Source organism: Chlorocebus sabaeus, chromosome 20 (assembly GCF_047675955.1).
Source record: "Chlorocebus sabaeus isolate Y175 chromosome 20, mChlSab1.0.hap1, whole genome shotgun sequence".
Classification (NCBI taxonomy): Eukaryota; Metazoa; Chordata; class Mammalia; order Primates; family Cercopithecidae; genus Chlorocebus; species Chlorocebus sabaeus.
This window is the reverse complement of record NC_132923.1, coordinates 49,907,655-49,933,815: the sequence shown is the minus strand read 5'-3', so window position 1 is coordinate 49,933,815 and position 26,161 is coordinate 49,907,655. Positions and strand designations below refer to the sequence as shown.

At 36.2% G+C, this 26,161-nt stretch overlaps 1 protein-coding gene and 2 pseudogenes across 4 annotated transcripts in view; 2 read left to right on the top strand and 1 right to left on the bottom strand.

Moving 5' to 3' along the window:
• HS2ST1 (heparan sulfate 2-O-sulfotransferase 1) overlaps nucleotides 1-26,161 on the top strand; it is a 200,421-nt gene that overhangs the window by 123,843 nt on the left and 50,417 nt on the right. The gene's annotated exons all lie outside the window — the stretch shown is intronic.
• Nucleotides 5,053-6,476, bottom strand: LOC140709429 (SUMO-activating enzyme subunit 2-like; annotated as a pseudogene).
• Nucleotides 6,283-9,677, top strand: LOC140709217 (SUMO-activating enzyme subunit 2 pseudogene; annotated as a pseudogene).

Below are 26,161 nucleotides of genomic sequence, written 5' to 3'. Positions count from 1 at the left end.
CTATCTCAGTAGTATTACCAAAACCAATTGTTCACTAAGAACTGGTAAGGGCGGGGTGTGGACCATAGGTATCTTTGCTATTTTGGACTGTTAGTTTGCTTCCTGGTGTGCCTCTGCTTATATTTTCTTCCTCTCGGTTTCATTGGGATCCTCAGCTATTGAATTCTGTCCTGGTGCATTCCAGCCTCACTGCAAAAGAATAGGAATGAGCATCTAACACATCCATCTCTGAATGCAGAAGAGGTTGAAGTATAATAACCTTATTCATTATTATTACTTTCTTAATGAATTTCTGGATGTTTATTATCTGTCCTTAAATATCCAGGACAGCTGTCATCCATTTATCCTTGTATCAGTTCAATAATCTATTCAGTGAATATCAGAGAGAACTGGGTGACATACTGATTTTACCACTTAATGGCTCTGTGGCACTGGCTATGGTTTTATCCTCACAGAGCTTCAGTTGCTTCATCTTTAAAGTTTGACCAGTGGTAACTAATTAAAAGGTAGGTAGAAGATACCATATATAAACTTTCTAGACTAGGTGCCAAAGCATAGGAGTCGCTCAAGAGATGGTAGCTGAAAAAGGAAGTTTCTTACAGTTGTTGACAGTGTATGGAGTGACAGTATTCAGTGCAAGTAGTGTCTGTATTTGTGTAGTCTAATTAGTGGCATTTTAAAATCCCATTGTAGGCTTTAAAAAAATCTGGGGATTTAATTTTGTTCTTCTTACTATATTAGAAAAGAAGGTTAAGAAGGAACAAAAGTAGTTTCCTTTTAATAGATCCATTAATGGAAAGCAAGCAGATTTCTTTGGAATGAAAAATAATGGAAGGCATTCCAATGGAAGGCTTGAAAGGCATTTTTCCCCATAGAGGACAGTTTAGAGATTTTAAGAAATAAGAGTCTCATGTTTGGGGAAAATTAGAAATAATTCCTCCTTATTCTGATATAATTGAGCAAGAATTGAGGACTGAATTTCCATCTCTCTCTACCTCTCCCCCATCCCTGAACAGAGAGATTTTTGCCTTTCAGGGTCTCAATTTGAGGATTTTTGCTTGATATAAGACCTATATTCTTTCTCATTCCATTCCTGTGAGATTTTTAGAAGTATCCATTTTCCTTCTAATATGCCTATTCTGCCCATCTTTGAAGTACCTGTATCTCTAAATGATGTCTGTATTTACCAGTCTGAAGACTGTTCTGACTGGGTTTTGCAGGGGGCTTGTGGTGCATGGGGCATGGGGCATTTTCTTAGCCAAGGTGCTTTGCAGGCTAGGCATAACTTATCCAGGTGAGGCAGGTACTAGAAGGAAGTGAGAAGAATTAGGTACTGTGGCCCTTTCAGAACCTCAAGAATACCCTGGTAGATCCAAGCCTTCTGCTCATAGAATATTAGCAGTAGTAGAGCATGATTTCTGTCATTAGGCACGTAAGCAAGAGTTAAGTCAAAAGTCTGGAATATTAACCTTAAAAAGGAAGACTTCGTAGCACAGAGTATCTGTGTATCTCAGGGGGAAAAAAGCCAGTAGGCAAGTTCTGTGACACCTCAAAAAACTGTAAAAGGTAGAGAGTAGTACAATTTCTCAAAAAGTATATATAAATTAAAAAAAGAAGCAGTAAATTGAATTTTAAAAATTAAATGTAAAATATTATGAACCTTCCCCCGCCCTTAACAAAATTTTAAGTGTATAGAACATTATTGTTAACACAGCATTAAGCACAATGTTGTACAGCAGACCTCTAGAACTTTATCTTGCATAACTGACACTTTATACACATTAACAGCAACTGCTTCCCCACCTCGGTTCCTGGCAACCATCATTCTACTTTGTGCATCTACGAATTTGACTACGTTAGACACTTCATCAATGGAGGCATGCGGTATTTGTCCTTCTGTGACTGGCTTATTTCACTTAGCATGATTTCTCAAGGTTCATCTGTGTTGTTGCATATGATGGGATTTCATTCTTTTAAAAGGCTGAATAATAATTTACTGTGTTATCACACAGTAAATCCATTTTATCCACTCATCTGTTGGTGGACAGTAAAGTTTCTACATATTGGCTGTTGTGTACAGTGCTTCAGTGTACATATGGGAGTGCTACTGTCTCTTCAAGATTCTGACTTCAGTTCTTTTAAAAAATTCAACACAGAACTACCCTATCCCAGAAGTGGGATCGGTAGATCATATGTTAGTTCTGTGTTTAACTTTTTTTAAAAAGCATTTACCTTATTATTCTTTGGATATGCATTTCCCTGATGATTAGTGATGTCCAGCATCTTCCTATACCTGTTAGTCGTTAATTGAAGTCCTTTGTCCATTTGTAAATTTGAGATATTTGAAGTTTTTTGCTATTGAGTTATAGGAGTTTCTTATATGTTACAGCTATTAATCCCTTATCAGATATGTGGTTAGCAAATATATTCTCCCATCTTGTGGGTTGCCATTTCATTGTTTCCTTTGCTATGCAGAAACTTTTTAGTTTGATACAGTCATGCTCCTTGTTTGTTTTTTCTTCTTTTGCCTGTGCTTTTGATGTCGTAGCCAACAAATCATTGCCAAGACCCATGTAATAAAAATTTGCCACTATGTTCTAGGAATTTTACAGTTCTAGGTCCTTTGTTTCAGTCCTTAATCCATTTTTAGTTGATATTACTTTTTAAGGAAGCCATTATTTTAAAAATGAAAAACCCATCTCCTTTCTTACATATACCTCCTCTTGATATTTTTTGGATAGATATACCTTCACTGTGCTAATTATAGAGAGGAAGTACTCTTTTGCAATGCCTGCCAGGCATAACTAAACATAAAGACCCTTTTCTTTCAGAACAAATTGACTTCCTGATTAAAAGATCCTATATTATTTAGTGTTTCCAGAATATCAAGATGATAAAATATCATTGGAAATTACACATTTCCACAGTCATCATTGGATAGATTATAATTGGCAATATTCTGTAATTCTGTATATCTGGGAATATGTTAACTGAAATACTTTGTAAAAAGTATATGATTCATAGGAATTTACTTTTCTGACTTCTTGTTTACAAGCTTTACACCACATGAAAAAGTTAAATGACTACATGCTTCCTAAACGCATGTCTGAAACCTTGCCCTCTCTAATCATGGTGGCTAAAGTGAAGCTAAAGAGGAGCCATGCTATTATTCTTCCTTTCCCCCAGCCCTTCCAAGATTAGATTTTCTCAGAGAAATAACAGACACATCTGGTATAGGGGACCCTTATAACAAATCTTTCTATATAGAGAACAGTTTTATTAATTGTGCCTTCTAATTCAAAATATACTACAAAGTTAAATAAGTGTGATTAGAAAGACTCTTTGTGATAATTCTAAGTATTGTTTGGTTGGGAGATGAGCTGATGGAAAGGGGAAATAATCTAGATTTATTTCATCAGAATTAGTCCTACATTGATGATTCTGGGTAAAAAATAATAAATTATGTAAGTTTAAGAACTATTAAACTTTTAAGATTGACAATGTAGAATACAGGGTCATTTTGTAGGTGACTCTAAATTAAGCCTTTAGATTGAATCATTTTATGAGACCAAATAATCAGTTTAAAGTACCTTATGCTTTACCTGATTTAACAATCAAAAAAACATTTTATTCTAAATTTATTGTAAAGCAAGACAGTAATTGGATTTTTTATCCCCAAGAATCAGTTGATGGAGGTATCTTGTTTACTATAGTCATGTAGTCAGAAGTGAAAAGTAACTGAAGACTTGATTGTTACAGTCCTGTCTTATATTCTATGTATGTCTGCGCCCTACCTTAAGTGTGGTCGTTTGGAACTGAAGTAACATCTTTCTTGTTGAAAAATGTGGATGTATATGTCTTATCTGCATTAACAATGCTTCTGAAATATGACCTTACTAAATATATCAAGTCTTTCCATATATCAGCTTTAGTATTTATCAATAAATATATACAGGAAGCCATGAAATACATGTATAGAAATAAATATTTAATATTTAGTTGGGTGACTATATTTGTACCATATTTTGTGAGAATAAATTTTCTTTGGATTATAATAGTAATGTTTATTTTAGAAAATTTAGAAAAAGTACTTTTGTATTTGAAGTCTCAGAGCAAGTAAGATGAAATGCTATAAAATTTATAGAACCATTGAAATGTTAGGCTCACAACAAATCTTTGATAATCTATATTCAGTTCAGCAGCCAAAACACTGGGGAGGAGAAAGGTTCTGTGGTAGTAAATACTAGCACTATTTAGTCACATAATTTTGAAATGTGGCATTATTTTTGTTATGTAGAATTAGAAGATAAGAAAATAAAGACCGTTAAATAAATAGCAGTAACAGACAGTACTGACATTTTTGGACATTACAGCTCTACTAGTTCTTAGCTTTCTAGTTGACACCGTTACTATTTGTTTATTTATCTATTATGTAACAAGAATGCAGATGCCATTTATTTGGTCCATAAGCATAGTCACTGAGTTTTACAAAACATCTACTATAAATAACCTGAAACTGTAACAATACACAAAAATTGGCTTCATACACAGACATACCAGGCAGTACAAACTGAAAATGTGAGTAAATTAACACTGTTTTACATTAGTGTACATAGTGCCATTTAACATTTAAAAACAAGTTTCAATGCATAGCACTTGATACTTCTTTGAATCTGTTTCAGTCGGTTAAGAGTATAAAAATGGTTAGATCTAGGCTAAAATTCATTCTTCTAGCCAAAAATAAGGGCATAATATTTATAACCAGGTATCAACTTTACTAAACCACAATATTTTGAAACTGTTAATGATACCTAAGGGTATTTACATTAAAAAGACAACATGCATTGTGTTGTTTTTTCTCATGACTGATTATGCACATACTTTGTTCAAAGGTTTTTTAAAACTATACTCCTACTTTCAGTATAGCATACTGCAGTGTGTCTAACAGTTCTAGCGAAATGAATGCTTTCAAAGGGAGCAGAATCATTTTCAAGTCACTGGTGTCAGTTTTTTCCCTTTGGAACAAAGGACATAACAGATAATCTGGTTCTGCCCAGATAAATAAGTATTAAGAGGGCTCTGTTCAGAGGCATTTCTGTTCAATCTAATGCTGTGACATCATCAAGCTCTTCCTTCTGTTCTGTACGTAACCTCTTTGTACCGAGATTCTTTCTGGTCTAATTTCCTCTTGCGGATTCTCTCTTCTTCACTGACGTCAGCATTCTTTGAAGAATCTTCTTCATCCGAATCAACTGTGAGAACATCATCTTGCTCTTGAGCTGTGGAGGTGGAAGGCTGAGTTCCATCATTACTGCCATTGGTTATGCTTTTGGCAGCGTCTTCAGCTTGTTTTGGCCCCACTTTTTCTGGGGCATCACCAACAACTTCAAATTCAACATCCTTTCTTAGGTCTTCACTATGAAGAATGTTGATCAATAAAGTATAGTCCTGGAGGAAGTAATCTGCTTGAAGCTAGCTGCAATTTCTCATTCCAAATTCTGACAACTTCTTGTGATTATTAGCTTCTGTCTCTCCCTCTTTGGAAGATGTTAGGATTGTTCCTTTCCCATCTTTACTTTGGACATCTAGTGCTACCATAGTGAATTTTTCTTTTTTTTTTTTTTTTTTTTTTTTGAGATGGAGTCTCGCTCTGTCGCCCGGGCGGGAGTGCAGTGGCCGGATCTCAGCTCACTGCAAGCTCCGCCTCCCGGGTTCACGCCATTCTCCTGCCTCAGCCTCCCAAGTAGCTGGGACTACAGGCGCCCGCCACTTCGCCCGGCTATTTTTTTGTATTTTTTAGTAGAGACGGGGTTTCACCGTGTTAGCCAGGATGGTCTCGATCTCCTGACCTCGTGATCCGCCCGTCTCGGCCTCCCAAAGTGCTGGGATTACAGGCTTGAGCCACCGCGCCCGGCGTGAATTTTTCTTTCACTACCTTGTCTTGTAAGGTGAGAACACTCACTTTATGGACATTCAGCTGTACAGTCACCTCTGGCTTGCTGGCACATATGTAACAATTGGGGTTGGGAGGATCCAGTGCACAAGGCACAAGAAGCTTCTTTCTTGGGTTTGGTTGTTTATTCAAAACTGTTGTTCTGCGCTGGTCTATTTTTCCTGATAAGATCTTCAATCCTTCCAATACTATCAACCCAGCAATCACTGCATTAGTAGTAGCAATAGCAGGAATAATATTCCCTGTCATTGATTTGATATCAAATCTACTCTTCATATTCATACTGAAAATATGCATCCTGAGGTTTGCAGCAGAGGTGACAAAATCCATTGCATATGGGTCATCCTTATCCCATATGAGCTCAGCTCCATCCTCCTTTTCTGCTAAATGAACTCTCAGAGTCTCAGTGCTGTGAGCTCCTCAAGAACCTCGTGCTCACCGGCTTCTCCCAATTGACCTGATTGATCTAGTTACTATTGATGTCACCAACCTCAACAGATAGTTTTTGTTTCAAAAGAAACATGTTGGAAGATCAAAGGCACAGGTTGCCAGGGAAAGTGCACTGCAGTTTTACCTGAAAACTAATATCGTTGCCTACCATGACAGCATCATGAACCCTGACTACAATATGGAATTTTTTTGATAGTTTTTATTGGTTATGAATGCTTTAGATAACAGAGCTGCCCGAAACCATGTTAATAGAGTGTGCCTGGCAGCTGATGTTCCTCTTATTGGAAGTGGAACTGCTGGATATCTTGGACAAATAACTACTATCAAAAAGGGTGTGACCAAGTGTTATGAATGTCATCCTAAGCCAACACAGAGAACCTCTCCTGACTGTGCAATTTGTAACACACCTTCAGAACCTATACATTGCGTCATTTGGGCAAAGTACTTAAGAAGTAGCTCCTGACAGAACTGTCCCTGAAGCTGCCTGGGAACCAACAGAAGCCGAAGCCAGAGCTAGAACATTCTAATAAAGATGGTGACATTAAACGTGTTTGAACTGAGGAATGGACTAAATCAACTGGATATAATCCAGTTAAACTTTTTACCAAGCTTTTTAACGATGACATCTGTTATCTGTTGACAATGGACAAACTATGACGGAAAAGGAAACCTCCAGTGCTGTTGGACCGGGCTGAAGTACAAAGTCAAGGAGAAGAATGCATCAGATCAACAGAATGAACCCCAGTTAGGCCTGAAAGACAGCAGGTTCTAGATGTAAAGAGCTATGCACGTCGTTTTTATTTATTTTTGAGGCGGAGTCTAGTGCTGTTGCCCAGGCTGGAATGCAATGGTGTGATCTCAGCTCACTGCAACCTCCGCCTCGCAGGTTCAAGCGATTCTCCTGCCTCAGCCTCCCAAGTAGCTGGGATTACAGGTGCCCACCACCACGCCCAGCTGATTTTGGTGTTTTTTAGTAGAGATGGGGTTTCACCATGTTGACCAGGCTGTTCTCGAACTCCTGACCTCAGGCGATCCACCCGCCCTGGCCTCCCAAATTGCTGGGATTACAGGCGTGAGCCATCTCACCCGGCCTACCATTACCATTTCTATCCTTATTATTTTTATTTTATTGATTCCCTAGAAAGCAAACATAGGAAGACAGCAACTAGACACCAGGCATGAAATGTCAGTGTATATTTTTGCCTTCACACATAAGTGTGGGATGTTTTTAAAACCCTTTTTTAAAACTCCACATAGGTAATTGCTTTTACTGTTCACCTTTGAAGTGGGAAGTGTTTTGATAACTGCCACAGGTTGTTGAGTTAATAGCAATTTTGTGGTCGGTAGTTTTTTGAAGAAGCTGCTCTTATAGATTTGAATAAACAGGTAATAGATGAGAATAAAGGGGACAAATATTCAGCCAGGACTTTTTTTCTTTTTTAAGTAAAGAAGTAGTCATTGCCTGTGACATCTGTATTGAGAATCCAATTTTAAACTCTTCTTAATCCATATTATCTTTAATTCCTACTTGTCAATTCAGGAAGAGTGAGAAATAAATGACTGTACCTCATTATAGGTAGACATCGGTATGTGTATGCACGGATTCAGTAACTTTAAAAGCCTGTGCCAGATGCAACTATTTAAAAGAACAATGTTTTCAACAATATGGAAGAACTAGCTTGTTTGTAATGTTAAGAGGAAAAGACAAGATTCAAACGAGTTTGTGTGTTATCAACTGATGTTTAATAAAGCATAAGAAAAAAACAGTAAAGAGATGTTGCCAGAGATGTAACAGTGATTGTATTCGAATGGTGAGATTTTTTTAACCCTTTCTTTCTGGTTTTGGTAATCCATTTCTTTTTTGGGGAGTGTATTTGCTTTTGTGGCAGGAAAAAACTGAACTCAAAACACCTTAGGAACTCTTTTTAGTCATTGGGATTAAGTCCCTGTTTTATTAGTTGATACATGTAGAAATTATACCTTAACTATTTTAAGTCAAAATATGTAAGTGTACACTCATTCGTGAACATGTCAAAAATATAAAAGAGTATTTTTTTTTCCTTGAATATGGGTCTACTTATGAGAGTTCCACATTATCTTTGTTTTATAAAGCAAACCTATAATACTTAGTCTATATTTTCCATTTTGGACTTCCTTTAAAATGTAACCAAAAAATTTAACACCTTTGCGAAACAACTTAGATCTCCAGATTTTTCCCTCAAGTCTTTTGCAATTTCTTTGTCAATATCTGATCTAAGAGCAATATTTCCTAGGTCTTTCTGGAGTATCCAATTTGATTTTCATGGAAGCAATAGTCCTCTTTCATTTCACACTCATATGTCTTTGATTTTTGCAGTTACAGTAACAGAGAAAACTGCCATAAACTAGTTTGGGAATAAACAGCCAACTAAAATGAGAACTTTATGAAACTAGCAACTAAGTTGTTCATTACTGTGTATAACTTAGTATGTATCCTTTTCATGGGAGGTAGGATCTGGGCTTTAACTCAGCATGATGATTTTGAGATCCATGGTGTACATATCAATAGTTCTTTGATAGTAGATATTCTCATTGGGCAGTAATCCATTGTATGGATATCTTACCATTTGTTTAGTCATTTCTTTGTGGATGGACATGTAGGTTGTTTCCCATTTGGGCATATTGAAAATAAAAGCCGATGAACATTTTGGTGTAATACTTTGTATGGATATATGCTTTTCTTTCTCTTAGATAAATAGGAGTGGAATGGCTGGATTATGTGATTAGATGTTTGTTTAACTTTTTTTTATTTTTTGAGACAGAGTTTCACTCTTGTCACCCAGGCTGGGGTGCAATGGTGCGATCTTGGCTCACTGCAACCTCTGCCTCCTGGATTCAAGCAATTCTCCTGACTCAGCCTCCCAAGTAGCTGGGATTACAGGCACCCACTACCATGCCCAGCTGATTTTTGTATTTTTAGTAGGGATGGGCTTTCACCATGTTGTCCAGGCTGGTCTTGAACTCCTGACCTCAGGTGATCCACCCGCCTTGGCCTCCCAAAGTGCTGGGATTACAGGCGCAAGCCACCGCGCCCGGCCTATATGTTTAACTTTTTAAGAAATTGTCCAACTGTTTTCCATAATAGTTGTCTCAGTTTATATTCCCATCAGCAGTTCATGAGAATTCCAGTTACTCCACATTCTTGACAAGTCTCAGTATAACCAGTCTTCAGTTTTAGCCATTCTTACAAATTGTTGTGGTATCTCATTGTAGTTTTACTTTTATTTTCTCTAATACAAACATCTTTCATCTTCTTATCTACATATCTCTTTTTGGGGGAAGTGTCCAAATCTTTAGTTCATTTAAAAAAATGGACTGGCTATTTTCTTACTAGGTTGTAAGATACACATTTTTTATCGCTATGATACAAATCTTTTGTTGGTTATACATTTCACAAATATTTTTTCCTTTATATGGCTTTCCTTTTCATTTCTGTATCTTTTAATTTCAGTGAAGTCCACTATATTAATGTTTGTTTTTGTAGTTCTTGTTTACTGTGTCATATTTAAGAAATCTTTGCCAAACCTAAAATTACTAGGATTGTTTCTTCTAGAAGTTTTATAATTTTAGCTCTTGTATTTAGGTCTGTGATTCACTTTAAATTCATTTTTATATATGATGTGAAGAATGAAGAAAGAATGAAGATTCCCTTAAAATGGCTATCCAGTTGTTCCCATACTATTTGTTGAAGATATGATATTTTCTTCATTGAACTATCTTACCAACTTTTTCTAAAATCAATTGATCATATTTGTATAGTTATATTTCTGGATTCACTATTCTGTTCCATTGATCTGGATGTCTGTCTTTATCCCAGTACTATACTGTCTTGATTACTGTAACTTGATAACAAGTCTTGAGATAAGGTAGTGTAAATCCTTCAATTTTTTTTATCTTTCAATTTGTTTTGCCTATTCCAAATTATTTACATTTCCATACAAGTTTTAGAATTAGTTGGTCAAGTCATACCAAAAAGTGTCCTGTGGTTTTCTTTGGGATTGCATGGCATCTGTATATAAATTCTGGGAGAACTGACATCTTAACAGTAGTCTTTTAATCATGAATGTGGCATATCTATTTAGATCTTATTTAATTTTTCTCAGCAGTGTTTTTTTTTTTTTTTTTTTTCCTGAGACAGTCTCGCTCTGTTGCCCAGGCTGGAGCGCAGTGGCATGATCTCGGCTTACTGCAAGCTCCGCCTCCTGGGTTCATGCCATTCTCCTGTCTCAGCCTCCCGAGTAGCTGGGACTACAGGCGCCCGCCACCTCGCCTGGCTAGTTTTTTGTTTTTTTAGTAGAGATGGAGTTTCACCGTGTTAGCCAGGATGGTCTTGATTTCCTGACCTTGTGATTCTCCCATCTCGGCCTCCCAAAGTGCTAGGATTATAGGTGTGAGCCACCAGGCCGGGCCTCAGCAGTGTTTTATAATTTTTACTGTATGGTCTTGTGCATCTTATTGCAAAGTTTGTTTATATTTTTGTGCTATTTTACATGGTATTTTTTTAATGTGAATTTCTGATTGTCTGTTGTTAGTAATATACAGTTGATTTAGGTATATTGGTTTTTATATACTGCAACCTTGCTAAACTCATTAATTCTTATAGCTTTTTTGATAGATTCTTTGAGAATTTCTACACAGTCAGTCATGCTGTCTGTGACAAGACAGTTTTACTTCTTGCTCTCTAATCTGTGTGCCTTTCTTTTTCTTGCCTTATTGCACAGGCTAGAGCCTCCAAGACAGTGTTGTATAAAACTGATGAGGGTGGACATTCTTGCCTCCTTCACAGTTTTAGGGTGAAAGTATCCAGTCTGCCTTTCAGTGAAGTATGATACCAGCTGAACTGAAATAAAAGGAGATCCTTTTATTAGTTTGAAGAAGTTCCCTTCTATTCCCAGTTTGCTGAGATTTTTATCATGAATTGATGTTGGATTTTGTTTATGTGCATGTATTAAGATGAATACATGGTCTTTAGCTTGTTTAATAAGGTAAGTTACATTAACTTTTGCATGTTAAATCAATCTGTATCCTTGGGATAAACTACATAGGTATGATAATTGTCCTTTCATTTCACTAAATTTTGTTAATTTTTGTCTCTGTTTATAAGGGATTTCATGTCTGATTTTGATATCAAAGGCTGGCTTCAGAGACTCAATTGGAAAGCATTTTTTCCTTTTCAGTTTTCTTCAAGAGTTTGTGTTGATGTTTTCTTGTGTTGGTATTTTTGGTATTGGTATTTTTTTTTGTTTGGTAGAATTTTCTAAGCCATTTGGGCCTTTTGTTTATCTGTGAGAAAGGTTTGTTTTTGTTTTTTGTGCCAAGGTTTTTTATCTATACATTTGATAGATTTAAAAGGTTATTCTGTTTAGCTATACGTGAGCTTTGTTAATTTTTGTGTTTCAAGGAATTTAGCAATTTATCACATTTATTGGCTATAGTTGCTTATAATATTCCTTTATTGTCTGTAGTGTTTTCTCCTTTGTCATTTCTGATATTGATAATTTGTATCTTCTCTTTTTTTCTTATTAGTCTGGCTAGAAGTTTATCAGTTTTATTGATTTTTTTGGGGGGGGCACAAAGAACTAGCTGTGGTTTAGGTCACTGATGTTAGAATTGCCTTCTTTTCTAATATGATAGTGTAGTGCTATGTGTTTCCCTTAAAGCACTGCTTCAGTTACATCTCACAATTTTGATGGTTTTGTTTTATTAGGTTCAAAATACTTTTCTACTTTCCTTTTTGTTTTTTTCTTTGTCCTCTGGGTTACTTGAAGTGTGTTATTTAGTCCAGGTATTTGTGGACATTTCAAATGTCTTTTCTGTTATTTTAAATTTAATTCTGTTTTAGTCAGAACATATTTTGTATGATTTGAGTACTTTCAAATATTTTGAACGTCATTTTATGAGTGAGAATGTGGTCTATCTTATCACATGTTCCATGTACTCCTGAAAAGAATGTGTATCTGCATTCTGGATGGAGTGTTCTCTAAATGCCAATTGGCTAATTAGTTGATGATACTGTTCAAATTTGCTGTATCTTAGTGATTTTCTGTTTACTATCAATTATTGTGAGCATGATGGTGAAATCTTTGATTATACTTGCAGATTTGTCTGTTTCCTGTGAGTTTTTAATACATATGTTTTTAAAACTCTCTTATAAAGGTACAAAAGTGTTTAGGATTGTTATGTCTTTTTGATAAATTGACCCCTTTATCGTTATGAAATGATCCTTTTTATCTTTGCCAATATTCTTTACTCTGAGATCCGTTTGTCATTAATATGGCTATACCAGCTTTTTTTGATTTGTGATAACATGATATATTTTTTTTTCATCCTTTTCCTTTTAAGTTATTTAATGTTTCTCTCATTTAAAGTGGTTTTCTTGTGGTCAGGATATGGCTGAATCTTGCTTTATTATCTAGTCTAACAGTCTGCCTTTTCTATGGTGTGTATGGGTCTAGATAATTAGTACGTTATCTTTTAATGTGCAAATATAAATGTTAGTAATTATAAATTAAGATTTAAGAATTTGAGTAATTTGATAGATCCCATCAAGTAATCTTATTCCTAAAATTTCTATTTTCTTTATTTTTTGAACTTTGTTTTATTTAGGCTTATTATTTCTAGGTTTTCTTAGGCCACCAAAAAAAAAGCCAAAATTGGGAAATAAACTGGGAGTACATTAGAAATAAAATGGTCTCCAAATATGAGAGATTATACTACAGAGACTCCTATAAAATTTTAGCTATAAAAGGGTAAAATGGAGAATGGTACCCACAAGGTCACAAACCAGAGTCAACAAATGTTGACACCTGTATTGCTTTCTAATATCTTCTGTTATCGATTTTAGACCACCTGCTCTTATATCACCTTGGGAGCTTTTTAAAAATACAGATTCCCCAGTCCCATGGAATTTGTTATACCCTGTAATCTATTTTAAGGTAATCTAACTTTCTATATGATTCTTAGATTACTCTAGTCTCAGAAATCGTGGTCCTGCACTAGTTATCTGACCACTTTAATCTCTGACTTTTCTGCCACTTTCACTGTGTCCTTCAGAGTCTTGGCGCCATTAGAGGAAAAAACCTCTGAGGATTAGTCAGGTGTGATATACCTAGAATATTATACTAACCAGTCTTGACATGTATGGAGCTTTAGCTTTGACTGTGCTATGTGTAACATTAGGTTGGTAGAGATCAAATCACCTCAGACCTTCACTTTTAACATTATCCTTCACTTCCTTTTAATGTTTCTTAGATTGTGGAGTGAAGAACTCTGTCTCCCATATGGTTTAATTTAGTATGTATATATTTTTTAAAGCAAATTTGTGTGTCTGCTGTATACTGGGTAATAATGGTTATCACCTTTCTTTCAGAGAAAGAAGTAGCTTTTAAACAAGTTAGGCTCTCCTCCCCCAAAAAGTCACATTAATTCTACGTGGTTTTTTTTTTCGGTTTTCATGGTTTGATTGGTTCCAGTGTTCAGTTAGAAGGTACTTAAATTTATGTTGCCTAATTCAAATAGATTAATGAGGATGAGGCAGAGTAACTAATAGAACAGTTTTGAGTTACTTTGCCTTATCACCATTAATTTTATCAACCCATACCTTTTCATAATGATTGTAATTTTATTTCTGGCATAGGAAAATAAGCCAAAAATATTAATGGATTTAAAAAGCTAATATATAGGCTATGTAAAGATCAACAAATTATTTTAAAGTAGATATTAAAATGTCTATTGTATAGTAAATGGTAGTCTGCAAGATGAAGAATATTCTACTTGAGAATTTTTTTTCTTACACTTGTTTCATGTAATTAAAATTCAGTAAAACACAATTAAAACTCAAATTATGGTCCAGCATTAGTTTTTGTCAATTGATACAACTGTCCAGCATTTTACTGGTCATTATTGAGAATATCAATTATCATTGCATTGTGAGCATGTTGAAGTGTCACTAGTAAAGAATTGTAGTTTACAGGATTCTGAATAATGGTTCTTTTTTGTTACACAAGACAAATGCAAAGGAAGACAATTTTTGGAAATCGATGTTTAGAAAAGAACATCTTTAGAATATTAATACCTGTGACTAATTTTTAAAGATTCATTAAAAATACAAATTCAACTGAAAAGCTATAACAGTTTCTCAGAAGATACAGAGCTGTAAAATATAAAAAGTATTAGGCCAGGTGCAATGGTTTACACCGTTAATCCCAGCATCTTGGGAGGCTGAGGTGGGCTAATCGCTTGAGCCTAGGAGTTTGAGACCAGCTTGGGCAACAATGCTGAAACCCTGTATCTACAAAAAATACAAAAATTAGCCAGACATGGTAACACGCGCCTGTAGTCCCAGCTACTCTGAAGGCTGAGGTGAGAGGATCACTTGAGCCTGGGAGGTCGAGGCTGCAGTGAGCCCTAATCATGCCACTACACTATAAGCTGGGTGACAGAGTGAGACCCAGTCCCAAAAAAAGTTTTTAACTCACTGTTTTAGTCTTCACAATGGGTAGTGTACAATCTACTTGAGCTTCAGTTTTTAACTAGTGAGCCAGGACTGGAAATTGTAATTTAATCAGAATTTCTTCATATAAGAGAATGTTCCTAGATGAATATCTTTAACATGGTTCTTGAATTCTTGGTCGTACCCCAAAAACAGTTTCAGTTTAAAAGGGTGTGGGGTAATGACCATGATTCAGAATTAATTAATGTTGCATTTTCAAAGGGTTTTATAACAGTTTATGCTCAAGAACAATGTAAACATTTCACTCGTGCTTTTCATAATGATGGTTACAGCATCCTTTAAGGAGGAACTGACTAGCCTTAGGAGACTTAGTGGTTGGTGGGGAGCAGTGAGGAAGATGGGAAATCCAATTAGTCCAGTAGAATCAGTGCCATGAGTTAAAGGATAATTGACATGATGACCAGAATACCCTCACAACTAGTTTATACCATTAAGTTGTTTTTCACAGATCTAAGCTATATCTAAAATTCCAGTTAATGGGGTACAAATTAATTAGTTATGTGGAAAAGATAATATTCTGTATATGTCTTCTTAATAAGCCAACAGAAATGCCCTCTAGAACACTGATTCTCAAAGTGTTCCTGGACCATCATATCGGCATTGGGAACTGGATTGACAAATTCTTAGTCCTTGGAATTAGTAGCTAGGGAATGTGGGAAGGCAGGAATTTGTATTTTAACAAATGCTCCAAGTAATTCTGATGCATGCTCAATTTGAGAACCATTACTCTAGAATTTGATGCATATCAAACTCCAGTGAAATAATAGCACGTTTTCAGCATTGCTAATTCTAATTTTCAACAGCTGCTGCATTAGGTTTTAGTTAATGATATCCAAACCCAGCTGGAGTTGAATCCTAGTTACTTCTTATTCTTTTTACTTACTGGTGAGTGGAGCACCAGGTGCAGTTGTTGAAGTGTGAAAATAATTTAGCTTTGTAGACAGTTCTGGCATTTCTTTCTTGATTTTGAAAATGCTTTAATCTTCTTGGTATGATATTTATTTCAACAATCAAAGCACATCTATTTTAATGGCAGTATGGACTTCTGCTCAGAATTTAAGGAAATCTCTGAATATTCCTACCAGTTTAATATCAAAATTAATATTTTAGCTGAATTTCAAAGCTTATATATAATTTACTCCTGTTTTATTTTTCCATCAGTAAGTGCATTAAAAAATGTTTAATGTCTTCCTGACTAATTTACTTTCAACCGTCTTCACATCTTCTACAATATTATGTTTAGTTTTATTTTGGAAAAAAATGCTAGCAGAGATTTTAGTTAATGCATTCTTAGTAGTAAGGTCCAGCTGTTTGCTTTGTGAGTTACAAAACTCATGAGTCCTTCAAAAAACATTTTAAAGGCATGTCAGTAAGACATGAAGCTAGTATTTGTCTGCTGCAGTATACTTTGAGTATTGCAAGTGGACAATGTGGTCAAAAGCACTTAAAATGTTTGTTAATAGATTAGTACATGATCTTGCAGTGATAGTGCAGATTTGTTTTTGGTTGTATTGCACGTATGTTCTAGGTAGTGTTGATAACACAGATTTTTAGAACCAAAAGCTGATGAATTCAAAATTCTCTGTTGATGTTTAAAAATAAAAATTAAAAATGAAGTGAAAAATAAAATTCTCTTTTTTTAACTCTATACCTTCATGATTTCATTTACTCTGCCTTTGTGTTGTGACTCCTAATTTCTGTCTTTAGTTCATAACTTTCTCCTGAGATGTGTATCTTCTGTAACCTGCATATTACTACCTGGATGTTCCATGGGCACCTGAAACTCACTGTGTCAGAAACTGATAATCCAAGTCTGTCCCTCACACTAACTCTGTAAATACATATGGAATCAGAATTACATTAATAGCCTATTTTGCATTATTATAATAGGCCAAATAGCCTATTTTGGCCATTACCCTAGATGTTTGCACAGGGCTTCATTCTCCATTGAAATTCCTTTCTAATATTTCTGAAAGTCTTCTAGAGATATCTCGTGGGTTTTTTTTGTTTGTTTTTTGAAAAGCAGACTTCCCTCGACGCATAAGCATCGGCCTGCTTACCGGCTTGTCCATAGAACAGCTGTCTCTAATCAAGCATCATCATCTCTGCTGCTTCCCCAAGAGGAAATGCCAGAAAGTACGGGAGCCTTCATGGTGCTAAGATTGATGTCACATTTCATGTAGAAATGGAGAAAGTTCTCCTATGTCCTCACTAATGTCATACTTTATCACTTATAAACCTGCTTTATGTGCCTCTGTGAAGAAATGGCAAACTATATACCGGCTATTCATGCATTTCTTCCTCTAATATGTTTTTATTGCTAGGAAGCAACTACCCACCGAAGATTAAATTTCTCACCACAACCCCTGCATCTAGGCAGAGCCATATGACTAGTGTTTGCCAAGATAATTAAGAAATAGTTGTGCTTTCTGTACTCTATCGGCCAGCTGTATCAAAAGACTTCAAGGTACTGGGAAGAATGGCAAAGTCAGAAGAGGAAAGGAGCATAATTCCTTGAATTACTGCATAAAAGGCCATCTGCCAACCAGGAACCTCACATTGTTACTTGAGCAAGAACTAAACTTCTTGTGTAATAAACAATCGAGATTTCTTTACAACAGCTGATGTTTCCCTAATTAATACAGTGTCCCCTTTATATTACAAAGCCCTTCTTCAAAAGAGCTCCTTAATCATTTCCCTGCATTCCCTTTCTCTGAAAACTCAAACACATAAATATCCGGATATTCATGGGGCTGGGAGGGAACAGATGCCATATTACACTTTAATCCAGAACTTTTCTGCCATTGTGCCTTCCTCATCCTATTCTCTAGACCTGTTAGGCTTGGATATTGTTCTTACACAAGCTTGAAATAAAGCCATTATGAAAATCGGCTCTTCCATTGACCAGCTACATACTTGATTTCTCAGTTAGAACTTCATTGTAGAGTACAAACTCTCCTGAATTCCTTTCTTCATCCCCATTTGTTCTTCCTTCCCCAATTCTCAAATTCACTGAATGGCACCATCTTCCTCCTCAGTAAAGAAACCTAGAGACAGCACCTTAGCCACTTCCAATCCCTCATCTACTCTTGTCACCTAAGCCTCTATCCTATTAACCTGTCTCCTTCCAGTCCCCATGCTTCTTCCTTATTGCAGTTGCTTTCCTTCAGGTCTTAATCCTCACTATGTCTTCAGGCCATTGATACTCAACTGTAAGCGTTATCACTCTATAAAATGATGCCTTGGGGAAATCTTGCATTGTAGAAATCTCATATAGGTTACTTAAAACTCTTAAAAAAAAAAATGGCTCTTTATTGCTTATAGAAGTTATTCTGAAAGTGCAGTCCATGTACCATAGGGATCCTTAAGACTCCTTTAGGGCTTTCACAAAATAGTTCACAACTATTTTCATAATATTTCTACGATGTTAGTTGCCTTTTTCACTAGTTGATATTTGTCCTCATAGTAAACGGCAGTGGTGGTACCAAACTGTACTAGTAGGCATTGTGTTTTTTTGCTACCTTTCTCTAACAGCCCAAACCCTCAAAAGCCATTTTCACATAAGAATGTCCATCAGAAAGCAATAATTTTATTAAATCTTGACTATTTTGTGTATGTCCTTAATATTCTGTCACAATATGGAAAGTACATCAAGCACTTCTGCATACCACAGTACAGAGATTGTCTTGAGGTAAAGCACTTGTGTGATTGACTTGTGCTGTGGTTTGAATATGGTTTGTCTCTACCAAAAGTCATGTTGAGGCTTGGTCCCCAATGTAACAGTGTTGAGAGGTGGTGGTTTAAGACGCGTTTGGATCATGAAAAATCTGCTCTCATAAAAGAATCAGTGCAGTCTTGAGGGAGTTAGTGAGTTCTCACTCTCTGAGGACTACGTTAGTTACAATGAGGTCAGGTTGTTATGAAGCAAGGTTGCCTGTTTCGTTTGCGCTCCTATTTTCTGCACGTGTCAGTTTCTCTTTCATTCCTCCATCATTTTTTGATGCAGCATGAAGCCCTTACCAGAAGACAGCAGATATGACTGCCCAGTCTTGAACTTACCAGCCTAAAGAACCAGGAGCTAAAGAAACTTCTTTATAAACTACCCGGTCTCTGTCATAGCAACAGAAAATAGATTAAGACAAGTTGCAAGCTCAACAAGGCAATATTTTTCATAGAACACTGTTTTTACTTGAAAGAATGATCAACACACAAACTATGTTTATTCAGACCTGTGTAGTTGGGAGATATTTTCTCAACAATGAACAAAATGAACTTGTCGCTGTAAGGAAAACAGTTGACAGTATTAGTTGCCAATTATAAAATTCAAAAAACCTTGTATCTGCCACTATGACCATAAGAGTTTCCCAATACTTAGACTTCTCTGAGATTGGTGGTATTATAATGAATGTGATTTTTAAAATTGTATAATTTTTGTTATACAATTCTAATGTATTAATATTTGGAGGATCTGTGTAACTCCATATACCAGTATTTTTCAAATGACAGTGCAAAGTGTATCAATATAACAATATATTCACTGATATGAACATGAATAGTATATATTCATTAATATGGTTTTCTATCACTTGCAGTTAACTTTTAAGAAATTAATACTAGGTTTTAGTATAGAATTGAAAAAGAATATTTCCAATTATTTGAAAAGGCTACTTTTCAACTGTACTCCTTTTCCAACTGTATCTGTATGAGTCTGATTTTCTTCATTGACTCCAACCCAAATAATATATGATAATATTTTGGAGAAGCAGATATGAAAATCCAGTAGTCTTCTATTAAGCCAGACATTTTAAAAGATTTGCAAAAATATAATATTACACTGAATTTTTTTGGTTTTGGAGAATTTTTTCACGAAATCATGTCATTTATGCTGACATGTCATATTGTTATTTTAAAGTGAGTTAATGTTTCTCACTTTTAATTACTAATGTGCTATTGCTAGATGTAACCCACATAAACCAAAGCTCTTTGGTGTCCTTAACAATCGTTAAGTGTATAAGAGGTTCTGAGACCAATGAGTTTCAGAATGCTGGCTTATAGGATGTGATTCATATTCCTAGTATGGTGATTAAGACACTGTGATCTGGCTTCTGCCCACTTTTCTGCCTTATGTTTTACCTTGCCTAAGCTTATTAAGAACCACTTTGAGGGTCTATGTGCACTATTCAGTGTTACCCTCCAAGGACTTTGCTTATGCTTTTTCCCTTTGCCTAGAAGGTTTCTTTGTCACCCAGAAGGCACTTTTTTTTTTTTCTAAAAAAAGGCAAAGTCTCACTCTGTTGCCCAGGCTGGAGTGCAGTGGCACAATCTCGGCTCACTGCAACCTCTGCCTCCCGGGTTCAAGCGATTCTTATGCCTTAGCCTCCTGAGTAACCAGGATTACAGGCACCCACCACCACACCCGGCTCATTTTTGTATTTTTAGTAGAAATGGAGTTTTACCATGTTCGCCAGGTTGGTCTCAAATTCCTGACCTCAGATGATCCACCCGTCTCGATCTCCCAAAGTGCTGAGATTACAGGCGTGAACCACCGCGCCTGGCCCAGAAGGTACTTTCTTATCTCAGTCACCTTCTCTGGATCCTTTCCTAACCATCCTGTTTTTGGGACCTCGATTGCATCTTGTATAAACTTTTTTTTATAACGCTGTACCACCAAACTCTCGAAGAGTAGGTGTATGTCCAGAACCTGGTGCAGTGCTTATAAATTAATAGAGTCCTGCCGGGCGCGGTGGCTCAAGCCTGTAATCCCAGCACTTTGGGAGGCCGAGACGGGCGGATCACGAGGTCAGGAGATCGAGACCATCCTGGCTAACACGGTGAAACCCCGTCTCTACTAAAAAGTACAAAAACCTAGCCGGGCGAGGTGGCGGGCGCCTGTAGTCCCAGCTACTCCGGAGGCTGAGGCAGGAGAATGGCGTAAACCCGGGAGGCGGAGCTTGCGGTGAGCAGAGATCCGGCCACTGCACTCCAGCCTGGGTGACAGAGCCACACTCCGTCTCAAAAAAAAAAAAAAAAAAAAATAGAGTCCCGTAAATCTTTATGAAATTATTTGATGAATTCAGTGGAAAAAGCTTGGTTATAAATGATCATATCATTCTCACTACTCAAAGATACATAGAACAGTATGGCTATGCTCAGTTACACAGTAATCATAAAAACTATATTTTGCCGCGCACAGTAGCTCATGCCTGTAATCCCGGCACTTTGGGAGACCGAGGTGGGTGGATCACGAGGTCAGGAGATCGAGACCATCCTGGCTAACACGGTGAAACCCCGTCTCTACTAAAAATACAAAAAATTAGCCTGGCGTGGTGGCGGGCGCTTGTAGTCCCAGCTACTCAGGAGGCTGAGGCAGGAGAATGGTGTGAACCCGGGAGGAGGAGCTTGCAGTGAACCGAGATCGCGCCACTGCACTCCAGCCTGGGCGACAGAGCGAGACTCTGTCTCAAAAAAAGAAAAAGAGAAAAAAAAAAAAAAAGCTATATTTTTTGTCTTAAGGTAAACAAATACATCTGGGTGAAACTGAATAAAATAGGATTGTGGGAGAATAAGTAAGCATCCTACTCCCTTCCTCCCACCCAGTTGTTACTGGCCTGCTTCTGTCTCTATTTCTGCTTCTTTTGATTTTGTTTGAGCTTGGGGGTCAGTGGGTGGAGGGAGTCCTCCAAAAACACATCTGTACTGTAGAGGAGAAATTGATAGCATAGCTTTATGGAACTTATCTCAGGGTTATGCAATCCATAGGTCCCCTGATTTCAGCTCTCATCAGTGCAGGAATCCTTTTTCCATCATTCTTTGACAGTTCCTCATGCAACCTCTGTATGAGTATCTCCAGAGACTAATAACTTACCACCCCCTAAACTGCCTGTGTCTTTACTTTGCACTACTAATTATTGGAAAGCCCATTCTCTCTTGATCCACAGTCGCATCTTTTTTTCTGGAGTAATACTACAAAAAGGATTCTGCCTCTTTTTCACAATAACTTTTCAAGTATTTGAAGAGACTGTTAGTCATTTTTATGGATTTTCTCTTAGCTAAGTGCACTGTTTTTCTAAAGAGTTTTTTATGTGGCATGATCCATCCAACTCATTCCCATTCTGGAGTACTCTAGTTTTTAATGTGTGCCTGAAATGACACATAATAGCCCTGTGTGACTGAATGCAAATTTCTTAGCAACTGTTACTTCCTGTGACTTGAAACAGTAATTACTGTGTTGTGGTTAGAAATATAAGCTTTGGTGTCAGACAGATGAGGGTGTGAATTCTGACTTTGTTCCTGACAACTCTATAATTAATATCTCTGAGTGTAAATTCCGTAATATTACCATATAGGATTATTGTAAAATTTAGGTGAAGTAATGTACATTTAAACATGAACCATTGGCCGGGCACGGTGGCTCATGCCTATAATCCCAGCACTTTGGGAGGGGAATCATGAGGTCAGGAGATCAAACTATCCTGGCTAACACGGTGAAACTCCATCTCTACTAAAAATACAAAAAATTAGCCAGGTGTGGTGGCAGGCGCCTGTAGTCCCAGCTACTCAGGAGGTTGAGGCAGAAGATGGCGTGAACCCAGGAGGCGGAGCTTGCAGTGAGCCGAGATCGTGCCACTGCACTCCAGCCTGGGCAACAGAGCAAGACTCTGTCTCAGATAAACAAACAAAAACATAGAGCATTGTTCCTGGCTCACGGTAAAGGTTCAAAGTAGAAGCACTTGTTACACTGATAACTATATGCCTATTGGCACAGCTTAAAATTGCCATATTTTTTTTGCAGCTGCTTCACATTACTGTTAATATTATAATCATTATGCTAGTATATTTGTTGTTTATCAGCTTGTGCTACTACTCAGGCTTTTTTGCCTTCTCCAATTAGCCATCCCCACATCTTGAAAGCCAGCTCTGTCCTTTTAAGGCTGAACTTATTCAGTGTGTTTTCCAGAAGGTTTTTCTCCAATTCTTGGATCCAGAAGTATTTTGTTCTTACTTATGGCATTTGTTACAGTGGCATTTGTTCAATTTCCTACAAGATAGACATTGAAAATAGGAACGGTTCACTTGAAAAACAGTTCACTTGAGAAATTTATAAAGAGATGAGGGATAATGTGAGATTAATGTCTTAATAAAGCTCAAGAAAAAGGAAAAGCATATATAGTTGGACTCCCCATTTTGCATCAGTGTATTTATTTCAAGTGACTGAGACGAGTAAAGAATGAAGCCTTGAAGTCAGCTTACCTATGACTTTTAACTATGATATTTTGTATTTTAAAAATAGATACTTGGTGCAGGCATTATTGGCAGACAGAAGTAAGAGGCTAGGGTGAACAGGCTATGGGCGTCTGGTAAAATAATTTTTTCCCAAAAATACTATGGCAGTTTCATTCCCAAAAGATGGATGCAGGTAAATCTGACTCTGGTCAGTACAATCAAGGCAAATTGGTGTTTTTCTAAACTGTGAATTGGGAGAGGATTCCACTTATAATTTGAATAACAGGTCTCATCTCTATACTTATGTTGGTATAGTTAAAGAAAAACTTAGGCCCTGTATTAGACCTACTTCAGACCTTACAATCCGTATAGTAACCCATAAATAAAGAAAACCTTTGTATGTTGTGATTTTTTTTCCCTATTCAAGAATGATACCTAGAATATTATACAATTACTAATTTGGGGAATGATATCAATAATCATGTTGTTTTTGGCTTTGGTTGTGGTTTTTTTTTTTTTTTTTTTTTTTTGAGACGGAGTCTCGCTCTGTCGCCCAGGCTGGAGCGCAGTGGCCGGATCTCAGCTCACTGCAAGCTCCGCCTCCCGGGTTCCCGCCATTCTCCTGCCTCAGCCTCCCGTGTAGCTGGGACTACAGGTGCCCGCCACCTCGCCCGGCTGGTTTTTTGTATTTTTTAGTAGAGACGGGGTTTCACCGTGTTAGCCAGGATGGTCTCGATCTCTTGACCTCGTGATCCGCCCGTCTCGGCCTCCCAAAGTGCTGGGATTACAGGCTTGAGCCACCGCGCCCGGCCGGTTGTGGTTTTTTATAACTTTTTAAATTTTGAGATAATTATATACTCACAGGAAGTTGCAAAGATAATACAGCATGTTTTGCTTTTTAACACCTAGAAGACAACCATCTTCTGTCCCTCTGTTTCACTTATTTACCATGTCTACTTCACAGGAATGTTGCAGGAAACAATTGCAAAATGCTTTTGCAATCCCAAAATAAAATGCATCAAAAAATTTTAAAAGGCATTTGCAAAAAAAAAAAAAAGATATTTCCATAATATTGTAATGCTGTATTTAAGTATAAGGCTCTACCTCTTTCTATAATAGAAATAGACAAAATCTCAGACAATCAGTATAATGTGGAACACGAGCTCTAGAGTCACATTGACCTGGAATGGTGTCCTGACATCAGTAAACAGCTGGTGATCACTTAAAGAGACTCAGTTTTCTTATTTAAATGGGGATAATAATTCTGCCTCTTAGGTTTGCTTTAAGAATCATGACATGATGTATATAAAACACAACACAGAGCATAACAGATGATATACATAAAACACTTAAAGCATAGTGAGAATTCAGTGTTAGCTATTACCAATACTATTTTTTTCATGTAGATGATTAGTGTATTTCTCAGATTGATAATATAAGAAGGTTATAACTTGTAAGGATTTCACATTTTTAAATTAATGTAATAACTTTAGAAAAGTATAGCCAAACTTGGCAAGTGTATTTAGTAAAATATAACTCATATTCCTTTAACGTAGTAACCTTAGCAGCAACACAAAAAGAAAAGAATCGGTGGCTTTTGGATTGATGGGATATTTAACAATTACTTTGATGTTTTTATCTAATAGATCGTCTCAGGAGCATTAACTCCAGTATATTTTTAGTGATAACTTTATCACAGATGAAGTTGTGAAAGAAAATTTGATATTTATTTTGTAATTTTGTAATGTATTTTCAGAATGTTAAGAATTAACATATATTTAATGTGGAAGCATAATGTTTATGTAAAAGATATGTCTAACAAGGGCCCACAAAAAATTATTGTACATGAAGATACTCAATAAATATTTGTTAAATTGAGAATAAATGACTAATTTATAAACTGTTAAATGTTTTATAATTTCTGTTTTTAATATTATTATTAAAATGAACCTGTATTATAAGATCTTAATATTTTGTGAGTACTTATTTTTGGTAGGTTTTTTTGAAGTGAAATAAACATAAATTAGCCATTTTAAAGGGAACAATTCACTGGCATTTGGAACATTCACAATATTGTACAAGCACCATCTCTATCTAGTTCCAAAACATTACTCCAAAGAAAACACCATAACCGTTAATCAGATGCTTTCCATTTCTCCCTCCCCCATTCCCTGGCAACCACCAATATATTAGTATATACTATTTCATTTTTACCTATTCTGGATATTTCATATTAATCCAATTATATGTGACTTCTTAACATATTTTTTATGTTCATCTATATTGTATTACTAACATATATGAGTACTTCATTCCTTTTTATAGTTGAATAATATTCTATTGTTCTGTATATACTACCACAATTTATTTGTTCATTCATCTGTTGATGGACATTTGGATTGTTTCTACCTTTTGGCTATAGTCAGTTAGTGCTTTAAACATTTATAAGTATTTGAGTACCTGTTTTCAGTTCTCTGGGCCGGTATATACTTTGGAGTAGAATTGCTGAGGCATTTGGTGATTCTGTTTAACTTTTTTGAGAAACTGCCAAACTGTTTTTCATCTTGACTTCACCATGTTACATCCCCTCCAGCAATGTATGAGGGTTACAATTTGTCTACTTCCTCACTAACGTTGGTTATTTTCTATTCTATTTTTTTTTTTTTTAAGTTTTTGGTTTATCTGTTTTTAGTTATAGCCATCCTAGTGTGTATGAAGTGGTACTTTGTTGTGGTTTTGATTTGTATGTCCCAATGACTAATGATGTTGAACATCTGTTCATGTTTGTTGGTCATTTGTATATCTTCTTTGATTATTGATTAGAGTCTGTTCTTTTCTAAAGTCTGCATACAGTGCTATAAATTTCCCTCTCAGTCCTGCCTTAACTATGTCCCACAAATTTTGATTTGCTTATTTTCATTTTCATTCATGTGAATGTATTTTTAAAATTTCCCTTGACACTTCTATTTATTTGTCTTCTGTTT